The sequence below is a fragment of the Eriocheir sinensis genome, unplaced genomic scaffold, assembly GCF_024679095.1.
Source record: "Eriocheir sinensis breed Jianghai 21 unplaced genomic scaffold, ASM2467909v1 Scaffold23, whole genome shotgun sequence".
Taxonomy (NCBI): domain Eukaryota; kingdom Metazoa; phylum Arthropoda; class Malacostraca; order Decapoda; family Varunidae; genus Eriocheir; species Eriocheir sinensis.
In genome coordinates, this window is record NW_026111532.1 from 965,412 (window position 1) to 988,674 (window position 23,263).

Here is a 23,263-nt window from a genome sequence, read left to right on the forward strand (position 1 = left end):
GAGAATGAAGGGGAGTAGTATGAGTGGCTTGGTAGGTCGAGCTAGATTAATAAGCAAAGGCCCATAAGAAGAACCGTACAAAGAGATCATGGGGGCAAGAAATAGATCTTTTGTCGCGCGTAAATCATATACTCTCTTCGTCATCCTATCTTTTTGGGTCTGTACTTGGCTCTATTGTTAAGGATTTCACCGCCCAATCACACGCCCATACATTTCCCAAGGTTTTCGGAGGAGTAAATCAAAAGCTCTCTACACCATACACTCTTTGGGCTCTGTGCCTGACCATATTATTGAACATTTCGGCGCCCCGGCACACCCTCATTCATTTGCTAAGGCTTTCGTAGGAGTTTGGGGGGGGGGGGGGAGGGGGGGGGGGCGTTTCCATGAATTACCTAGGTAGTTGAATGACCTTAGTGGTAGTTTGACAAAGCACACTTATTTGACAAAGCTTTCGTAGGAGTTGTGGGGGGCATTTCCATGAGTAGGTAGTTGTACTAGTATGGCCCTCGTGGTGGTAGTTTGACAAAGCTGATACAGATACCATGAATGTAAAGCAACACTCACGAGAACCCGATTCATCTCATGTTTGGCCTTTGGAAATAGTTGAGGTGAGAGGCGGAAGAGTTGGGTGTGACAGATGGCAAAGGAAGAATGACAAAGTGGACAGAGTGGAGTCTAAGGCTCTTCGTCTCATCTGCTCTCCTCCTCCTACTGATAATCTTCTACCTCTTTAATTCCGCCGCGATGTTGCCTCTCTTTCTATCTTCTATCGATATTTCCACGTTGACTGCTCTTCTGAACTTGCTAACTGCATGCCTCCCCCCCTCCCGCGGCCCCGCTGCACACGACTTTCTACTCATGCTCATCCCTATACTGTCCAAACCCCTTATGCAAGAGTTAACTAGCATCTTCACTCTTTCATCCCTCACGCTGGTAAACTCTGGAACAATCTTCCTTCATCTGTATTTCCTCCTGCCTACGACTTGAACTCTTTCAAGAGGAGGGTATCAGGACACCTCTCCTCCCGAAATTGACCTTTCTTTCGGCCACCTCTTTTGATTCTTTTATGGGAGCTGCGAGTAGCGGGCTTTTTTTATTATTGTTTTCTTTTTTTATGCCCTTGAGCTGTCTCCTTTGTTGTAAAAAAAATAAAAAAAGACGGAAAAGGTGACACAGAAAAAGGAAGTAGAGGTAAATATTGATGCTGAGTCCATGAGTATTGGGAAATAAGTAAAGAAAGAGAGAAAGGAAGAGAAAAAGGAATTATACTGGCTTCTGGAAGAATCAAAAGAATATAAGGTAGAGATAAAGGTGATGGATATTGTGAAAAAAAAGCTGAAAATGAAGGAAAACAAAGAAGAGGGATGTTGGGTATGCGAAGGGTCAAAAAGAATATTAGGTTAACATATTGGTGATGCTTCAAGAGTGAGTATTGGAAATGGGTTTGTAAATGGGGCTGAGACAGGATGGGGAGGAGGCTGGATAGGAGAGGGCGAGAGAAGGTGAACAGGAAGAGAAAACAAATGGAAGAGAGACAGAAAGAGGACGGAGAAGAGATAATACAATAACTGGATGAGAGAGAGAAAAAGAGGACAAGGAGGATATAATGTAACAGAGGTAACGGATCGGAGATAAAGTGTGATTGAGAAGACGTTGAAGGAGGAAGAAGAAAAGGAGAAATAAATAAGAATAACATAAACGTTGAGTATATTAGATGAGCCGCAAAAGGAGGAGGAGAAGGAGGATGGTGAAGCGTACAAAGAGGAGGGGGAATAAATACGAAAGAGGTGTATGGAGAGTATTGAAGATGGGCCGGAGAAAGACGTGTTAATGTCCCGTGAGAGAGACAGAGAAAGGGAGAGCAAAGAAGGAGGAAGAAAAGGAGATACTGATGCTTGAGTTGCGAGGTGGTTAAGATGGCCGAAGAGAAGAAAAGATATACACTAAAAGAATATTGGCAGGCTATTACAGTTACACATAAGCACAAATCTCCCACATAAACCACAAACAGACAAAAAACATAGATCACAACACCCACACACACACACAGACTATCTAAAAACCACTAACACACACACACACACACACACACACACACACACACACCAAACACCAAACACCAAACACCAAACACACACAACTCAAGCCATTCACAAACTTCAAAATCACACAATAACACACCACACACCCTTACAAATTGTCTAAGAATCACTAACACAAAGAAAATCAAAAAGACACACCCACGAACACAAAACATCCCACACAAACGTAATACAAAATAAAACACAACAATAACCGTTAATATACAACACATACCAAAGAACAACGCACACATATACCTCTCCCTTACAACCCGAACTACCACCCAACACACCAAAACCATTTCCAAGACTCACCAACTGGTTACACACGACGACCATATGGAGGATCATGTTGCCGAAGTTATCCTGGGCGTTGGGGTCGGCATCATAGTCCAGGAGCTTGTTGTACACTGTCTCGTTGCCCAGACACGCGGCCCACGCCAGAGGGTATTCGCCGAGGTAAGCCAGGCCCTCGTAGTCCGTGTTCGCCGGCCCGGGAGGCACTGTTACCTGCTGGTCCCGCGGCAGGAAGAAGCTACCTGGTGGGATGGAGATATGGTGGATGGTGAGGTTAGGTTAGGTTAGGTTAAGGGGGTGGAAGTAAGATGAGGCTAGGTTAGGTTAGGTTGGGTAAGGTGAGATGAGGTTGGGTGAGGCGAGGTTAGGTTAGGTTAGGTTAGGTGAGGTTAGATTAGGTTAAGGGAGTGGAAGTAAGATGAGGCTAGGTTAGGTTAGGTTGGGTGAGGTGAGGTGAGGTTGGGTGAGGCGAGGTTAGGTTAGGTTGGGTGAGGTGAGGTGAGGTTGGGTGAGGCGAGGTTAGGTTAGGTTAGGTTAGGTGAGGTTAGGTGAGGTTAGGTTAGGTAACGTGAGGTGAGGTGAGAAAACGATGAAGCGGGAAAGAAAAGAAAGGAGAGGACATAAGAGAATAGAGGAGAGAAATAGGAGAGGAGAGAGGAAAGAAATAAAAAAATAAACAAAAACAAGACAACCCACACACAAGAAAACTAAAAAAAAAAAGAAAAATAAATATAAAAATAATACTAAACAAAAAACTCGGCAACAACAACGGAAAAAAATATTGAAGAGAGTAACGAGGACTCTCTCTGGAAGAATACAATGATAACAAGGAGGAGGAGAAGGGGAAGGAGGATGAACAAAAAGAGGAGGAAGCAGAGGACTGTGGGAACGTGTGTGTGTATGTATGTATGTATGTGTGTATATATGTATTATTTAACAGCCTTCCTTCGTCCGCATTTCCTCCTGCCTATGACTTGACCTCCTTCAAGAAGAGTGTATCAAGACACCTCTCCACCCGAAATTGACCTCTCTTGGCCACTCTTTACTTTTGTCTATTATGGGAGCGGTGAGTAGCGGGCTTTTTTTTTCTCTCTCTGCACTCTTTTTGTTGCCCTTGAGCCGTCTCCTTTGCTGTAAAAATAAAAGGAGACAGTTCAGGAGCAAAAAAAAACAAAAACAAGGACAAAAAAAACACTAGACACTGCCCCAACCCAAGAAAACAGAACGAGAACCCAGAAGAGAGAGGTCAACTTCGGGTAGAGAGGTGAATATGTATGTATGTATGTGTATGTGTACGTGTATGTGTCTGTATAAATACGTACCTATGGCTCGCTGTTGGACATAGGCGCCACAGGTAAGCAGAATGGTCACGAGTTCATTATTACCGTATGCGATGGCCAGGTGGAGGGCGCTGGCACCTGTGTGGGAAGAGACCAGGTGAGAAGGTGATGGTGGCGGTGGTGGTGGTGGTGGTGAAGCAGGAGAGTAGGAAGAGAAGGAGAAAGAAGAAGAGAACAAGAAAGAGGAGAAGGATGAGGAAGTATGTAGATCAAGGAAGAAATAGGCTGGAGGAGAAGATAGGAAGAGAAGGAGGAAGAGAAAGAAGAAAAGAACGAGAAAGAGGAGGAGGGAGGAGATGAAGGAGGTAACAGAGTGGAGGATGGTGACGGGGATGGTGAAAGAGGGGGAGAAAGAGGAGGAGGAGGAAGAATAGGAAAGAAAGATGGAGGAAAGGAAGATCATGAAGCAAAAGTTAACAGAAGAAATATAAGAAAGAAAAAATAAAAAGCATTGAGATAAGATGTTCTAATGACGACGATGATGATGATGATGATGATGATGAGGAGGAGGAGGAGGAGAAGGAAGAGGAGAGAGGAAGAGGAGATATGCGGATCGTGTCAATGGAGGTAATGAGGAAGAAGGAAACTTAAGACAAAAGGAGAGGAAGTGTAGTGGTGGAGAAGAAGAGGAAGAGGAAGAGGAGGAGGAGGAAGAAGAAAAGGAGGAAAGGGAAGCGGAGAAGGAGGAGGAGGAGGAGGAGGAGGGAGGGTAAAGTCTGCGAAATAAAACTTGAAGGAAACGAAAAAAACAAAACAAAAAAAGCATAATAATGACGAAGAGGAGAAGGAAAAGGAAGAAGAAGAGGAGGAGGAAGAAGAAGAAGAAGAGGAAGAAGAAGAGGAGGAAGGGGAGGAGGAGGTAGAAGAAAGTAGATTATGTAGATTAAAAAAAAATTAACTACATGAATAAGAAAGGGATAAAAATTCGATGCCATGGTGATTGAGGAGGAGGAGGAGGAGGAGGAGAAAGAGGAAGAAGAGAAGGAGGAGGAAGAAACAAAGGAAAAAAAATAGGGTTTCGGCGTTAAAGAAATTAGCAACAGGAGAAGTTAAAGAAGTAAAAAAAAAAAGGAGATCAGGGAAAAGAAGTTTGAATAAGAGAGAGAGAGAGAGAGACAGAGAGAGAGAGAGAGAGAGAGAGAGAGAGAGAGAGAGAGAGAGAGAGAGAGAGAGAGAGAGAGAGAGAGAGAGAGAGAGAGAGAGAGAGAGAGAGAGAGAGAGAGAGAGAGAGAGAGAGAGAGAGAGAGAGAGAGAGAGAGAGAGAGAGAGAGAGAGAGAGAGAGAGAGATAGAGAGAGAGAGAGAGAGAGAGAGAGAGAGAGAGAGAGAGAGAGAGAGAGAGAGAGAGAGAGAGAGAGAGAGAGAGAGAGAGAGAGAGAGAGAGAGAGAGAGAGAGATAACCTATGTAGATGGAATTAACTATGGCCCCAAAAAGTACAGGAAAGAGAGATTTAGGGACAACCCACACAAAAATAAATACTAAAAACACGGGAAGCCAGAGTTATGCAGATGGAATTAATGGGACACGGAGAGTCATAGGAGATTGCAATTAAGGGAGACGAAAGGAATGTATAAAGTACAAAAAAAACGAAAAATAAAATAGGGATATGAATGCTGATTGAATTATGGACTGAGAGAAGTACAAAGAGAGTGGTAGATAGATAGATAGATGGAGTAAGAGATAGATAGATAGATAGACTTTGACAGATGAAAGAGAGGGAAACGGAGATAGTACAGACATATAGAGAGATAAAAAGAGAAAGAGATAGATAGAGCGAGAAAGGCAGATACTGATTGAAAGATGAAAAAGAGAGAAACAGAGAAACAGAATGAGAGAGAGAGAGAGAGAGAGAGAGAGAGAGAGAGAGAAAGACAGAAAGAAAGAAAAAGAGAAAGAAAGATAGTAGCAGATGGAAACGTGTGAAAGCGAACCATGACAAAAAAATAGAAGTAAATTACCCACGAATATAAAAAAAAAAAAAAGAGAGAGACAAGGAAAGGAATCAAAAGAAGAAAGATGATGAAGATAATGATAATGATAATGATAGTGAGGAGTGTTATTATTCCGAGAGAGAGAGAGAGAGAGAGAGAGAGAGAGAGAGAGAGAGAGAGAGAGAGAGAGAGAGAGAGAGAGAGAGAGAGAGAGAGAGAGAGAGAGAGAGAGAGAGAGAGAGAGAGAGAGAGTCGTTATCGGTCCAATAATGATAGGTGCAAAAGTTCTTAATAATGCTTTTTGTTACTTTTTACTTTTTAGTCTCTCTTTTCTCTCTCTATCTCTATCTATCTATCTATCTATCTATCTACCTATCTGTCTATCTTTCTCAACTACTTTATATCTACTTTTTTCCTTCTCCATTTCCCCTTTTATTCTCGGCAACCGATAATATACTACCAGTACATTTTCCTCACCTTTTCCTTGTACTATTTTTTTATTGCTGTTGTCAGACGGAAGGAAAGAAAAAAAAAAGCCGAGTTATTTGTGGAGACGACAAACTTTTTCCTTCCTTCTCTGTTCTTCGTCTTTCTCATCGTGTTGAAGATTTCCGATTGACATCATGGTGTAAGGTTCTCCTCGTACCTCGGCCAGCCCCAGAGAGCCCTTCACTACATCCAAGCTGTCATATCCCCTCCTCCCTCCAGCACTCCATTCCCTAGCTACTCCACCTTTCTAATACCCTTTCTACTCCCGATACATTCTTCGTCTTTCTCATCGTCTTCAAGGTTTCCAATTGACGTCATGCGCTAAGCTTTTCCTGGTACCTCGGCCAGCCCCAGAGCGCCCTTCCTAGCTGTCATATCCCTTACTCCCTCCAGCACTCCATTCCCGAGCTACTCCACCCTTCTTCTGCCCTTTCCACTCCTCCAGTACTCCAGACACTCCTCTTCCTTCACCCCAACCAAGCTATCAAATCCTTTATTCCATCCCTCAATTCCCCAGCTCCTCTCCTCTTCTTCCACCTCTCAGATACTCACTCAAATCCTCCTCTTACTTAACTATATCCAAGCCATCATGTCCTTTTCTCCCCCCCTCTATCTCCCAGCGCTTCCTTCCTTCTTCCCCCTCTCAAACACTCACCCAGGTACTCCTCGCCCTCCACCACGTCCACACACAGCCTCGGGAAGCAGCGCAGCAGGATCTTGGCCACGCGTGTATGGGCCTTGGTGTCACACATTATCAGCACGTGCAGCAGCGTCTCGCCCAGGGAGCCGCGGAACTGCATCTGCCAACACGCTTCATGGTCATTCCACTTATGCAGAGGGTCAAACGGGGATTTCTTGTCCGAGTGGATGTGGACGACCATCTGAGGAGGAGAACGAGAACAGATAAAAGAGGGAATAGACGGCAGAGAAGTAAAAGAGTAGGATTAAGGAGGAGGAAGAGAATGAGAGGGAAGATGCAGGAGGAAGTAAATGAAGGAAAGAGAGAGGGAATAGACGACGGAGAGGCAAAAGAGTAGGAAGAGGAGGAGGAAGAGAAAGAAGAGGAGGACGAGAAGTAGAAGACGAAGTATTAGTATTAGTATTAGTAGTAGAAGTAATAGTAGTAGTAGTAGTAGTAGTAGTAGTAGTAGTAGTAGTAGTAGCAGTACTAGTAGTAGTAGCAGTAGCAGCCGTAGGAGTAGCAACCCACACTGTTTACCTGCCTCTACTTAGTGAGCACGACAACACCTGAGGATCAACTTTAATAACAAGGTGATTAATTAATCATTCAATTTCTCCTCCTCCTACGTGTCGACTCCAAACAGGTGCAACTCCCCTTCAACGCCGCAACGCCCACCACCACCAACACCATCACCACAAACATCAACACCAGTTACTACTTATATCATCACCATCCTTACCTCCTCTGCAACACCATCATCATCACCATCGCCACCATCACCATCATCACCATCTTTACTTCCGCCTCCAGAGAGAGACAGACAGAGAAAAGATAAGGGAAGAAACGGGAGAATAATAAGAATGTAGAGGAAAAAGGGAAATGTATAGTGAATGAGAAGAGGAGGAGGAGGAGGAGGAGGAGGAAAGGGTTAGAGAAGAGGTACACAAGGAGTCTCAAGAGGATGAAATTGTAGAGAAAGAGAATGAGAGGTAATGGAGAGAGAGAGAGAGAGAGAGAGAGAGAGAGAGAGAGAGAGAGAGAGAGAGAGAGAGAGAGAGAGAGAGAGAGGAAAAAAGGAGCGGAAAGTGGAGGAGGAGGAAGAGGAGGAAGAGAGAGGAGAACAAGAGTAATGGTCGCGTAAGGAGGAGGAGAACAAGAGATTTAAATTATGTTTCTGGAAGCATCTCTTCGAAAGGTCTCTTGAAACAGTTATTGAGTTATAAGAGGAGCGGCTGAGTCCTCTTCCCTCTTTGTGTGTTCTTCTCTTCTCTCTTCCCTCTTGTTGTTCCTCTTTATGTGTTCTCCTCTTCCCTCTTTCCTCTCTGCTGTCCTCTTATTCCTCTTTGTGTGTTGTGTTCTTCTCTTATCTCTTTCCTCTTGTTTTCCTTTATCTTGTTATTGCCTCCTCTATGTTATGTTCTTTTTTATTTCTTTTTTGTCTTCTTTTTCTTTCGTTTTCTGTGTTTTTCCCTTTATTCATTTTTTATTTTCATTTATTTTCTTTTTCTTCGTTTCTTCTTCTTCTTCTTTGATTTCTCCTTTTCTCGTTCTTTCCTTCCTTCGTTTTTTGTCCCTTCCTGTTTTTTTTCCTTACTTATATTTCTTTTCATTTATTTTCATTTCCCTACATTTTTTCTTCTTCTTTGACTATTTTCCATACTCTTCTTTTTTGTCTAATTTCTTCTTCTTCTTCAAATTAGCTTCTTTTCCCCTTCTGTTCCACCTTCTCTTCCTTCTGCTATCTCTCTTAACCTTCCCCCTCCTCCTCCTCTTCTTTTTTCCTTCATTCCTCCTCCCCTTCCTCCTCCTCCACCTCCTTTTCCTCCTTCATTCTTCTTCTCTTACTAAAACTGATAGCCACATAAAGCGACGTCATGCCAGAGACTAAATTAATTGCATCATCAGCGACCGACAACTAATGAGGGATCAAAACTTCCGTCATTATCTCTCCTTGCGTCTTAGAAAAGCGATGAAGACCGATAGCGGAGCCCGCCGAGAGTCCTCTCTGCTGTTCATAGTCCTCGGAGAAGTTAGGTTGACAACGCTGAAGGATCCTTTACTCGTTAGGTACTTGAGACTTCATTAATAACACGAGTGGATATGAAGGAGGAGGAAGGAGTAGGCGAAGAATTTTACCTTGGCTTGATTGTAATGTTGTTGGTGGTAGTGGTGGTGGTGGTGGTGGTGTTGGATGTAGTTTGGCTTGTGTTGGTACAGAGGTGAGGTCTCTTATGTAGTGTTCCTCTCTGTAAAGTGTCTCTCTCTCTCTGTCTCTCTGTCTCTTTGGCGTACTTGCGTATCGTCATGAAAGCGTATAAAGTTAAAGGCTTGTTGGTTTTGGTAGTTTCTCAGCAATCACTTTAGTCTTTCAACTTTATCTTCCATTTCTTCTATTCTTTCCCCTTTTCCTTATTGTTTGGCCTTATTTTCCTGATTTTCTTGCCTTTCTTGCCTCTCTTTTCTGACTCATTCTTGTGCGGTAACAATCTACATCCTTCCTTCATCTACTTCTCCATCTACTCTACTGAATCTCCTTCGTCTATTCCCTACCTCCTTCATTCATACTACCACCTTCTTCACCTCCTCCTTCCTCCTCCTCCTCCTCCTCCTCCTCCTCCTCCTCCTTCTCTTCCTCTTCCACCTCTTCCTCCTCCTCCTTCTCTTTGTCCAACTGTCAGCAACAAACAAACTCAACACTCTTGCCTCAAACAGGTCCCGCCACTTCAGCTCCTCCTCCTCCTCCTCCTCCTCCTCCTCCTCCTCCTCCTCTTCCTACTCCTACTTCTTTGTGTCTTTGGTCTCAAGTTCATCTTTCACTCATGGACAACTTTAGTGACCTTGACATGAATATTAGCTTAGACGCTTCCTCTTAACCTCTGCCTCCTCCTCCTCCTCCTCCTCCTCCTCCTCCTTTTCTCCCTTTGCATATAATCATCTCATGCTTTATGATAATGAAACTAAAGCAAATAATAATGATAAAAATAATAATGATAATGATAATACTAAGACTAAAACTAATACATATATCAAAACTAACACTGTACTAATGCTAAGACTAATACTAACACTAATAATGATACTAACACTAATACTAATACCAATACTAATCCCAATACTAACACTAATACTAATACTAAAACCAATACTAATAATAATAATAATAATAATACCAACACTAATACCAATAGTAACACTCATACTAATACTAACTTATACCAATACCAATACTAACACTAATACTAATAACAATACTGATACCAATACTAATACTAACACTTATCCCAATACCAATAGCGGCGCTAATACTAATACCAATACTGATACCAATACTAGTACTAACACTAATACTAATACTAATATAAATACCAATACTAAAACTAATACTAATACTAACACTAATACCAATACCAATACTAACACTAATACTAATACTAATACTAATAGCAATAATAGCGGAATGTTAATATCGCTCTGAACTGCTAATGACCTTTCCCTTCTATGATTAAATTTTCAACGTAACTCTCGCTTAATTCAGATCAATGAAATTCTTTATATTAATACGTGAGGAGGAGGGTTGAGATGAGGGGGAGGAGGAGGTGGAGGAGTCGGAGGTGGTGGAAGAGGAGGAGCAGGAGGATCAGGAGGAAGGGGAGAAGAAGAACAAAAGCAGAAACAGGAAGAAGAGAAAGAAGAGGAGGAAGGGAAAAGAAGGAAGAAGAGGAGGAAGAATATGTAAACTAAGAGAGGAGGAGGAGGAGGAGGAGGAGGAGGAGGAGGAGGAGGAGTTACATGATACGAGAGCTTGTTTTATAATAATGCCAACCAGTCCGATATTGTTGTATTTGAAATCTGATAAAAGGAATATTGTGTTTCTCTCTCTCTCTCTCTCTCTCTCTCTCTCTCTCTCTCTCTCTCTCTCTCTCTCTCTCTCTCTCTCTCTCTCTCTCTCTCTCTCTCTCTCTCTCTCTCTCTCTCTCTCTCTCATCCATCCTCCGCACCTTTCGGCAATATTTTAATAAAGTGAAGTAGAGAACGCACACACACACACACACACACACACACACACACACACACACACACACACACACACACACACACACACACACACACACACACACACACACACACACACACACACACACACACACACACACACATTTGTACCTTCCTATATTTTCCTAGTTTCCTTTCGCATTACTTCTTTATCTTCACCATTATTGTTGTTGTCTTCTTTTTTCTTTTCTTTACCAACATAATTTCCTTTCTTTATCCTAACATACACTTATTTTAGCTCATTTTCAAGTCCCTTCCTTTAATCACCAACTAACGTATTATTAATTTCTCTTTCCTGGTCTAATTATACCTTTTTTACACTTTTCTAGTTCTCTTTTTCGTAGCCTTTATCAGACTCCTTTGTTTACTATATTTACCTTACTTATGACTTAACTTGTTTCTTTTCATCACCAACTCTACGTAATAACTTTCTCTACCTGGTCGTATTATACATTTCTACACTTTTTCTAGTTTTCTTTTTCGTAACCTTCATCGAATTTCCCCTTTACCACCTTTACTTCACCTATGATTTAACTCACTTCCTCTAATCGCCAACTCCACATATTAACAGTTTCCCTTACCTGGTCTTTGGGCACCTTCCTGTACTTCCACTTCAGATACTCGGTCCGCGTGATCTCCTTCCCTCGGCCGTGATTGTACATAAACACTCCAAACTCCTCCAAGATGAGCCTCTCCACCTCCTTGCCGCCTCCTCGCGAGTACTCTTCAATCAACCGCCCGCCTGGAGAGAGAGAGGGAGAGGGAGATAGAGAGGGTGAGGGAGGGAGAGAAGGAGATTGCAGGAGAGTAATTATGGTACGGTGGAAGAATAAGAAGACGTGTGTGTGAGTGGGATGTGTGTGGGTATGTGTGGGAGGAGGAAGAGGATTGTGTGCGTGTGTGTCTCTGTGAGTGTGTGTGTCTGTGTAGGTTGAGGTAAGGTGTGCGTGGGGGAAGGATATACTGTCTGTGTGTAGGTGTGTGTGTAGGTGTACGTGTGTGTACGCTTTAGAAGGAAGAGGAGGCCTAAAAGAAAGACTAATCGACCATCGGAATCCAAAGAGGTTCGCCGATAAGTTAAATTAAATTCCAGGTGCGTTTGCCTACTACGATCTGAAGGGGGGAAAAGAGAGAGAGAGAGAGAGAGAGAGAGAGAGAGAGAGAGAGAGAGAGAGAAGAAAGAAGGAGAGAAAGAAAGTGTCTGTCTGTCTGTCTCTCTGTCTGTCTGTCTGTCTATCTGAGTTTGTGTGTCTAGTCATCATATAGAAAGGGCAGTTGTAAACGTAGTAGTAAGTCATCATTAACGTTGACTAGCTCGTTTCATTCATCACCAACCGGCCAGACTAATCGGGTGGCTCTCGGAAAATTAACACCCGCTTGGCGATTCAATGGCAGCGTATGAGAGCGATGATGTTGCAGCAGACTTGAGCAAACGAAAACGAGAGAGAGGATGAGGAAGAGGGACTGCCAGCCTTAATACCTTGACTAGATTTTTATTTGTTTTTACAGTAATGGAAGCAAGTCAGTGTTTTAACGAAGCGAAATTTTGGTTATCTTTCTCTGTACCTATCTGTCTTTGTACCTCTCTATATATCTACCTATGTAAGTATTTATGTATCTCTCTCTCTCTCTCTCTCTCTCTCTCTCTCTCTCTCTCTCTCTCTCTCTCTTTCTTTCTCGATCTATCTATCTATCTATCTATATATCTATCTATCTCTCTTCATAAGCCCTGAAGGTAAAGTCTGAGAGGAGGTTCATTTTTTTTCCTCTTTCCTCAAACGCCTTCGGAATAATGAGATTTGATCCCCTCCATTAATTGCTTCGCCTTCCTTTACTAACCTTACCTTTAATAACTCCCTACCCACCTCCCTCCCTTACCCTTGACCCCTTCCTCCTTCTTCTCCTCCTCCTCTCCTTCCCTTCCTTGCCCTAACGAGTCTTTCCTTTCTTTCCTCCCATACTTTTCCTCTCCTCCTTCCATCGTAATTACTGTTAGGATCTTTTACTCCTTCTGATCCTCCTCCTCCTCCTCCTCCTCCTCCTCCTCCTCTTCCTCCTCCTCTCTCTTTCCTCCCCTTCCTTGCCCTAACGAGGTCTTCCTTTCCTTCCTATACTTTTCCTCTCCTTCTTTCATCTTAATAATTACTCTTACGATATCTTCCTCCTCCTCCTCCTCCTCCTCCTACTCCCTTTCGGCTCATACTCGAATTTCCCTTTTTCGTGTCTAATGATTGTATATCTACTCAATTTCCTTTGCTTTATTATAGTCATTAACGTTTTTATCGGACGTATTTCCTTTTTACCATATTTTTTTTCTCTTGTTATTATTTTATTTATTTTTTATTCCTCCTTTTTTTTCTTTACTTCCTAGACGATGAATAACTGAAGGAATAACTACAAAAAGGAGGTTCATATCTCTTCCTCTTCTTCATCTTCTTCCTTCCTCCTCCTCCTCCTCCTCCTCCTCCTCCTTTTTCTTTTCCTTCCCGTCCTCTCCTCTTTCACCATCTTCCTCTCCTCTTTCATCTTATGCAACAACCTCACAAACAAAAATTCGGACACAGGAGAGAAGAAAAGAAAAAAATATGGGGAGATAGATAATAAAAAGTTGAAAAGATGAACAGGAAATAAGAAAAGATAAAATATAAAAAAAAGTAAAAAAAAAGAAACAGAAAAAGAAATAGAAAATACAAAGAGAAATACGAACAAAATGAGAAAAAAAACAAAAGGACAAAGAGGGAGATAAAAAAAAAAGAACACGAAAGAGAAGAAAAGTTAAGAAGACCAGGCGAGAGGAAAGAGACAAAGGGGTGGCGAGAGGTTGAAATAAGGAAAGTTTCAAACAAAGGAAAGAACTGAAACGTTTAACCCGACACCTTCAAGAAACGTCTCAACAAAAGCCTCGATAGAAACATTTAAGCTGAACAAAAGCCTTCAAGAAACGTTTAGAAATAGAAAGCCGTAAAAAATACGTTTAAACAGAAGCTTTGCCAGAAACGTTTTGATAGAATGTCTTGAGAGAAACGTTTGAATATAAAGTACTGCATAAAAAAAAACGTTATATATGTAAGGGAGAGATAACCCCTCAAAAAAAAACTTCAAAAAACGTTAAAATAAAAAGCCATGAAAATTACGTTTATACAGAAGCCTTGCCAGAAACGTTTATATAAAAAAAACTCATGAAAGAAACGTTTGTATATAAAGTACTGCAAAAAAACGTTTATATATGTAAGAGAGAGATAAATAGAAAGAGATAGATAGATAGAGAGAGAGGGAAGGTCACGAACTTTCCCCTCACCTTTCTTGTAGTCGGCGAGGCGGTAGAGGACACAGTCGTCGCTGGAGGCTTGTGAGATGACCCTGTCGAGCGCCGAGCCGGGGTTGATGGCTTCCTTCTTGGTGGCGCACGCTCCCATCTTGCTGCTCTTTCTCCTCTTCTTCTTTCTCCGTCAATGCTTTTTCGCCCTTCACTCTCCTTTTTTCCTTTCTCACAGTTTCTCTTTTTTGCTTTCTTCTTGTTCTCGTTCTTTTTTTTAGGTCATTTCCTCGTCCCTTCCTATTTTTTCTCTTATAGTTTCCCTTTTTCCTTTCTTCTCGTTGCTTTTGTTATGTTTTTTTTTTAGCTTAGTTTCTCTTATTTTCTTCACTATTGTTTCCTCCTCCTCCTCCTCCTCAACAGTCCTCTTCAATCTCCATCCGTCCTCCTCTGTCCCTTCCGATAACACTCTACAAACTCAATATCTTCTCCATTTGATTCTATATATTTGCTTAGCTCCCTTATTTCCTATTTTTCCCTTCTTCTTCAGTCTCCCTCTTCGTCTCCTTCGCCTCTTCCTTCCCCAACAAGGTACCTGAGGACAAAGAATGGTAGGTGAGGGAGAAAGAGAGAGAGAGAGGTGGAGAGAGAGAGAGAGCAAAGAGAGAGAGAGTAGGGGCCGAAGTCAATGAGATAAGGGACAAAGGAAAACAATGGAGGATCAAGTAAAGTGGATTCGATTCCGTATGTTCGAGGTTGAATTCTAAACAAATCTTTTAGTGGTGGATGTTTACAGGACTTCAAAGACTGGGAATGGTTTGTTGGTTGCGTATTGACAGGTGCGTAAGGGAGTGGTTAGGTAGGTAAGGATATGTAGGTAGGAAGGAAGGTAGGTACAGGGAAGGGTAGGTAGATAAGGAGATGGGTAAGCGTAAGGGAGCTGTTAGGTAGGCAAGGAGATGAGTAGGTGAGTAGGTAGGAAGTAGAGGGATAGAGGAATGTAAAGAAATATAGAAAGAGCATATATACAGATAGGGAGATAGTTAGATAGATAGGTAGATAGAAGGATGCAAAGAAGTATAGAAAAAGCTTAAATACAGAACCAGCCTCAATAAAAAGACAATGATCATAAAAACACAGGTATACACACTCACCTTGAAGAACAAACATACAGACAGAGAGACCAATACAGAGATAGATAAATAGGTAAAGAGACAGATGGATGTAAAGAAAAATAGAACCAACATATATATTCAAACCAGCCTCAATAAATGAACAAAATGAACATAACAAACACAGGTAGAAATAGAGGATAGGAGGAGTGGACGTACTGTAAAATGAAGGAAGAGTGGGAAAGAAAATAAAAGGAACAAAGATAAAAGAAAGGAAACAACTAAAAGAAGGCAAAAACGAGAAACGGTAGGAGAGAAAAAAAAGTGAGGGACGAAAAAACATTGAAGAAAAGAGAAGAGAAGAAAGATCAGGAAGAGCAGGAGGAGGAGGAAACAATAAGATAGTTAAAGATAAACAACAAGATAGTTAGAGAGATAGAAGACTGTAAAAAAGTATAGCAAGATCATATATACAGAACCAGCCTCAATGAATAAAAAATGACCATAAAATACAGGTACACAAACTCACCTTGAAGAATTAATGAGAGGAGTTCACCTGCCGTGTAAGGAGGACAGAGTGAACGTAAATAAGTATAGCAAAATCATATATACAAAACCAGCCTCAATAAATAAATGATGGCCATAAAAAATGCAGGTAGACACACTCACCTTGAAGAACTAATGAGATGAGGTCACCTGCCGCGTAAGGAGGGCAGAGAGGCAATGGCAAGTCATCACACCTATTGCACTAATGGACTCAACACCACACACACACAACACCATCATCGATCCACCCACTGCTCGTCACACCACCACCACCACCACCTCTACCACCTCCAACACCAACATCAAAACAACTACCAACACTACGACCACCACCACCATCACCACCTCCTCCACAACTATATTCTTTTTCTTCTTTAATAGTTACTTCATTACCACCTCCACCTTGACGTTCATCACCACCACCTCCACCTCCACCTCCACCTTCACCTCCAGTTCACCTCCACCAACGTTTTCATCTCCATCTTCATCACCACCAACTTTACCTTACGTTCCATCACCTCCTCCCCCTTCACCACCACCACCACCACCACCACCCCAGGGAGAAGTAACACCCTCCTCCCTTGCCCTCATCCCCTCCCAGACCTCCTTCCCCTTCGTTCCCTCCCTTCCTCCCTTTTTTTAGCTCCCTTTTTTTCTCCTTCATATCGCCCTTGTCTTGACTCCCTTAAGGCGATCCCAAAGGCACACTCCCGTAATCTCCCTCTGCCTACTCCTCCCTCCCTTCCTCCCTAACCTCCCTTCACCTTCTCTCTTCCCTCCCCACATCTCTCTCTCTCTCCCTCTCTTCCCCTGTCCAACTCAGCACGTACCCTAAGAAATAGAAGTCACCCTCTCTTTATATGTTCTCTCCCTTTTTATCTTTTCTCCCTTCTCCCTTTTTTCTCTTCACTTCAAGCTTTCGCCTTCACTAGATATCCTAATGACTCTATAAACTTATTATCTATCACCTTTTCTCTCCCTTCTTGTCTGTTTTTCTCTCCCTTTTTTCTTTTCTCCCTTCTCCCTTTTTTCCTCTTCACTTCAAGTTTTCTCCTTCACTAAAAACCCTAATGCCTCTATCAATTTATTTCCTATCACCTTTTCTCTCCCTTTTTCTATCTCCCTTTTTCTATCTCCCTTTTTACTCCCTTCTCCCTTTTTTCTCTTTATCTCAAGTTTTCTCCCTCACTAAATTGCCTAATGCCTCTATAAACCTATCACTTGTTAACTCTATCCTCCCTTCTTTTATTTTATTCTCCCTGCCTCACGTTCTCTCCCTCACTAAGCCCCCTATCTTCTCATAAGGGGGAAAACACGTACCCATCATCTCTTCCCCCTTCTCTCCCTTTTCCGTCCCTCCGCAATCTCCCTTTCTCGTTCTCCCTTATCTTACACACGAAACGCTCCCTTCCCCCTTCCCTCCATTTCCAGTCTCTCCTTAACCTCCCTCTCTCTCTTTCTCCCTTACCTTACACACGAAACTCTCTTCCCCCTTCCCTTCCTCCCTCTATTCCTCTCTTTTCCCTTCCTCAATCCCTTCCATCCTCTCAACCCCAGTCCATTCATCTCCCCCTTGATTCTTCTTTTCTTTCTTTATCTCTCCTAACAAGCGGTCACGGACTAGAAAAAGGGCAGCTTCTCAATCTCCATTCTATTCTCTCTCATTCTAAGCCCTTGAAGATCTACCGCGGTGGCATCGTTTGCATTGACTAACTCTCCATTTCTGCTCTCAATCCCTTCCTCTTTCCCTCGCCATTCAATATTTGACCGAAGTACAATAAAAGGGGTATTTAAGTATTTATTTAAGCCTCTTTAAACCTCTGCCTTCTTTCTACACTTTACCAGCATCCAAAAGAACAGTCATTGGCATCCTAACCGAACCAAACCTAATCTAACCTAACCTGACCTAATCTAACCTAACTCGCCCATCCCTGCTCCCCTTTCCTCCCTTCCCCATCCTATACTAAAGAAACTGATTATATATCCTCATCTCTCCCTTCATCTCTCCACTCTTCTCTCTCCCCATCTTTGCATTCCCCTTTCCCAATAACTTCCTCTCTTCCCCATTCCTCTCCCTCTATATATCTACCCTTCTCTCGCTTTCCACTAACTTCGCATTCTCCCTTCCCTATCCCTTCCTCTCTTTCCCATTCCTCTCCCTCCATCTCTCTCCGCCGTTCTCTCCCTTCCACCTCTTCGCATTCCCTCTCCCCAATCACTGTCTCCATTTTTCCCTTTCCAATTAAGCGAAGTGCTATCACCTTACACCCCCACCTTCCCCTTGCCTTCTCCTGGCCATCCCTTTAGGCCTCTCGTAGGAACAATACCGCAATATAGGAGATACATCCAATTAAACTTTATTCTTCCCGCCTTCCAACCTTCCCTCCTCCCTTACCTCACTTCCTCAGACAAATAAGGTATATAAGTTCCCGTCGTCAGCCTTTTCCTAGTTTTTCCCGTAGCCCAAAGCCTCCTGAATCACCTCGTTAGGAATCTGTTACCCTTCAAACTATTTCATTACTCCTCATTCTTCAGATAATCGTCCTGCTTCACGCCTTCCAACCTTCGATCCTTCTTTTTCTCCCTTTCCCAGACAAACAATGAACTAGATTTCCTTCTCCTTTTCCTTTCCATCCTTTTCCTAGCTTTTTCCCGTAGCCCAGAACTCCCTAAATCCCCTCGTAAGGATGAAATCACCCTTTAAGATACCCCATTACTCTTCAGCCTTCAATCCCTTCTCCCTTACTTTTCCCATGACGCTCAAACTCCCTACTTCCCTTTCCAATCCTTCTCCTATCCTTTCCTTTGGTCCAACACCCCCTAAATCCCCTCGTAAAGACAAAATCACCCTTTAAAACAACCCATTACCTCTCACCCTTCAGTCTCTCTCTCCCTCCTTTTCCCAGGACACTCAAAATCACAAATTCCCGTCTAAATCCTTCCCCTCGCTCCCCTCGCCGCTAGAGTCCACTACATCCCCTTAATTAAAGGACAATATTAGTCTTCAGTACTCCGTAGGGACTCACCCGGAAGAGCCAGCAGCGTCCAGGAGAGGTGGGAAGTGTGTCTGCGAGCGTGTGTGCGTTGCTAGGAGACGAGGGGACGCCACGCATGCGCTCTTGGTTCCCCTCAGCCTGGCCAGCAACTCCCCCTGAACGATATATTCCCCTGCGTCTTGTCCCTCCTTCTCTCTACCCTCTCCCTCACCCCCCCTTTCTTGCTTCCTCCCTCTCTATCATCTCTAATTCATCTTATCCCTACGACTCTTATTCTCCTTTCTTGCTGCTTCCTTCTCTATCGATCTCTTGTTTTCCTGTTCTGTTCTTTCTTTCTCTCTTCCTCCCTCACTCACTCTCTCTTGCTTCTTCCCTCTCCATCATCTCTAATTCATCTTATACCTACGACTCTTATTCTCCTTTCTTGCTGCTTACTTCTCTATCGATCTCTTGTTTTCCTGTTCTGTTCTTTCTTTCTCTCTTCCTCCCTCACTCACTCTCTCTTGCTTCTTCCCTCTCTATCATCTCTAATTCATCTTATACCTACGACTCTTAGGTTGGCATTATGAGACACTTTCACTTCTCACTTCAGCTATTTCTAAAGGTCAAAGAGGGGGTCAGTCAGGTTCTAGTGAGTGTTTCTTTAGCTTCATGGTACAGAGGAAGGGTCAAACTACCACCAGGGTGATAAAACTACTCCTGGAAATGCCCACAACTCCTACGAAAGCCTTGTCAAATATGTGTTCTTGGGAGGCGAAATGTCTTATAAAACGACTCTTCTCCTTCCTTGCTCCTTCCTTCTCTATCTATCTCTTGTTTTCCTGTTCTGTTCTTTCTTTCTGTCTTCCTTCAGTTATTCATCTTATCATTCCTAAGATCTTTATTCCCCCCTTCCTTGCTTATTCCTTCTTTCTCTTGTTCTCCTGTTCTCTTGCTCTCTCTTCTGACTCTCGTCCCTTCATTGTCCTATTTCTCTCCCTTCACATTTCCTACTCTTTCCTGTTGTTTTCTTTCCCTCTCTCTCCCTTACCTCCTTCCTATCCTATTTTCCTCCGCTTACGCTCTTTCCTCACCCCTAAACTCTACCCTCCACCTCACACGTTTCCTTTTCCTTCATTCTTCCCCCCTTCCAATCTTCCCTCCTTTTATTTCCTCTCTTTTCTAAACAGAGTACTCACATATCCTTCTTCATCTTTTCCAACACAAACGTATATAATTGTTTTTCTCAGCTCTTCCCTTCCCATAATAACACCTTCCCGTAACACCGTCCATAGCTCGCACTCGCTTATTTCTTTTCACTGTCCAAGAGTTCCTTTATACCCGCTTCCTCCCTCCTGCCATAAGCTCTTCCAAGCCTCTGTTACCTTTTTATGCAGATGAAGAGGAGGATGAAGGAAGGAAAAAATGGTATGACGTGAGTGGTAAGTGAGTGATAAAAGAAGTGGATAGAGATAATAAGAGGAGAATGAGGTACTAATGAGAGGAAGAAAATGAAGGTAAGAATACTAATGAGGTGATAAAGGTAATTAGGGAAGGTAAGAAAAGTTAAAGGAGATAGAAATAGAGAGAATAGGTAGTTAATTTTATAACGTGTAGTCTCTCTCTCTCTCTCTCTCTCTCTCTCTCTCTCTCTCTCTCTCTCTCTCTCTCTAATTATATCAATCTATCTATCTAGTAAAAGAAGTTCAATGGGAGAGGAAGAGAAAGGAAAGGGAGTGTTATTTATGTAAGGTGTAGTCTTTGTCTCTATCTATCTATTTATCTATCTATCTATCTATCTATCTATCTATTTATCTCAAAGAAAGATAATTACTCTGCTCCTCTTTCATCTAAGTACAGCAAATAACGTCCCACTCTCGTCTCTGTAAATGGAGGACTTTATTAAATTTTCATTTCCGGAGACCGTTTTGTGAATTACGTAAGTGTGTGTTGTCTCTCTCCGTGTGTGTATGTGTGTGTGTGTGTGTGTGTGTGTGTGTGTGTGTGTGTGTGTGTGTGTGTGAATGTGTGTGTGTGAGCGAGTGTCTGTCTGCGTCTTTTGTATTGTTTTCCATTGTGTATCTCTGTGTGTGTGTGTGTGTGTGTGTGTGTGTGTGTGTGTGTGTGTGTGTGTGTGTGTGTGTGTGTGTGTGTGTGTGTGTGTGTGTGTGTGTGTGTGTGTGTGTGTGTGTGTGTGTGTGTGTGTGTGTGTGTGTGTGTAACTGGGTGGGAATGGAAGGGGAGGAGAAGGGGAAGGACTTGCTTGATAGAATGGCTCAAAGGAACGGTGTGTGAATAGCTGACTGGCTGTTTTTCCATATGTTTGACAATGTGTTTGACTGTGTGTTTGACGAATTCGATTTTCGGAAGAGATAACGCTCAAAATTGGTTAAAAATATGATCGATGGAATAGTGTATGAAAGCTTGGTTGGCAGTGAACTTTCCTGAATTTTCAAGAACTAAAACAAAAATCAGGCCAGTAAACAGAGCCTTGATAGTTCTCCGTGTAGCCGAGGGTGGCGCTGCTGGTGCTGTTGGTGGTGCCAGTATTTAGAACTTGGATCAGCTAACTTTCGCAAAATTAATACTTGATGGCTCTGTAAATATTTCTCCTCTGCGTCCTTACGGGGAGGGCATTACTGTTGTTTTTGTTTTTGTTATTGTTGCTCCTGTTGTTGTTGCTGACATTTTAAAGTTTTCATGTGGATCAATATTGTGTTCGTTTGCCTTCAATGCTTTTTATTATTTATGCAGTCAGAGAAGGAGGAGGAGGAGAAGGCGGGAGCGGACGAGAAAGAGGAAGAGGAAGAGGAGGAGGAGAAATTGGAGGAGGGAGAAGCAGAAAGAGAGATGAGGTAAAGAAGGAGGAGAAAGAGGGGGAAGAAGAAGGGAATGAGAAAGAAAAGGATAGTTTGGAGGAGGAGAAAGCAGAGAATGATAAGGTAAAGACGGAGGAGAAAGATAATGTGAAGAAGGAGGAGAAAGATAAATTGAAGTAGGAGGAGAAAGATAGGGTGAAGAAGGAGGAGAAAGAGAAGGAGAAGGAGGAGAAAGAGAAGTTGAAGTAGGAGGAGGAAGATAGGGTGAAAAAGAAGAAAGAGAAGGAGAAGGAGGAGAAAGAGAAGGAGAAGGAAGAGAAAGATAAGTTGAAAAAGGAAGCGAAAGAGAAGGAAAGGAGAACCAAATACAATAAGAGGCAGAAAAAGAGAGATTAACAAGCAAGACAACAAGCAATACACAACAACAACAACAACAACAAGACAATAACAAACACAATACACACACATACACGGACAAACAAACACAATACACACACACACACACAAACACACACATACACACACACACACACACACAAACACCACCACACAATAATCAACTTACGCCTAATGGAAACCAGTAATAACAGAGACAAATAGAGACAGACAAACAGACTGATAGACAGACACAGTGAAAGACAGACACAGATAAAGAGACAGGAAAAGAAACAGTAAGACAAGGAGACAAATCGACGGGAGGAAAAGAAGACAGAAGGGTAATGCAATGAAACATGGAAACATGGAAATGCAGGCAACAGAAAGCCTATTGGCTCATTACGAGGTCGCCCGCTTGGGTGATTTAATCTGCTCGGCCGCCACTTGGGGCTTGGTGAGCAGATGAAAGCACCTCGATATTGAGGAGCAGATGGAAGCCCCTCGTTATTCAGTTTACTCCTGACGCAGCGAAATGACTGTCGATTCTATATTTGAAGGAGTTGATGGTATTCGCATTTACTACTTCTGAGGGAAGATTGTTCCAGTGGCGGATGACTCGGTTTGAAAAGAAACTACTTCCAATGTCTGTGTTACATCGACTCGACTGAGTGGGTAAACCGTTATTTCTAGTTCTTGAGTTGGTTTGCAGTTCAAAGAATTTGGAGTAATCGACGTTATTGAACTTTTTTAGATACTTGAAGACTTGAATCATATCCCCTCGTAGGCGTCTTTTCTCCAATGTAAAGAGATTGAGTCGCTTGAGTCGTTCCTCGTACGGTTGAGCCCTGAAGGTTGGAATCATCTTTGTGGCGCGTCGTTGAATCCTTTCCAGTAAAGCAATGTCCTTTCTGTAATTGGGAGACCAGAACTGCACTGCATACTCGAGGTGCGGTCTTACCATGGAATTATACAAGGATAGCATCACGTCTGGTGTTTTACACTCGAAGTTCCTCGCTATGAACCCGAGCATAATATTGGCCTTGTTGTATGCTTTTTTACAGTGATTCGCGTGTTTCAGGTCACTGCTGATAGTGACTCCAAGATCTTTTTCCTCCTGCATCGCTTGCAGAGGTCTCCCATTCATAATGTATGTGTGGTTACTATTTTGGGACCCAATGTGCATGACTTTGCATTTGTCAACATTAAAAGACATTTGCCATTTTTCCGACCATTCGATAATGTGATTGAGGTCTTTCTGAATGATTTCGCAGTCGGTCTTTGTGAGGGCATCTCCACCCACCTCGGTG

General features: G+C 42.6%; 1 pseudogene; it reads right to left on the reverse strand.

Annotated features, from left to right (window-relative positions):
* LOC126990976 (uncharacterized) overlaps positions 1 to 14,717 on the reverse strand; it is a 45,238-nt pseudogene extending 30,521 nt beyond the window's left edge.
* Positions 14,718 to 23,263: the final 8,546 nt, after the last annotated feature.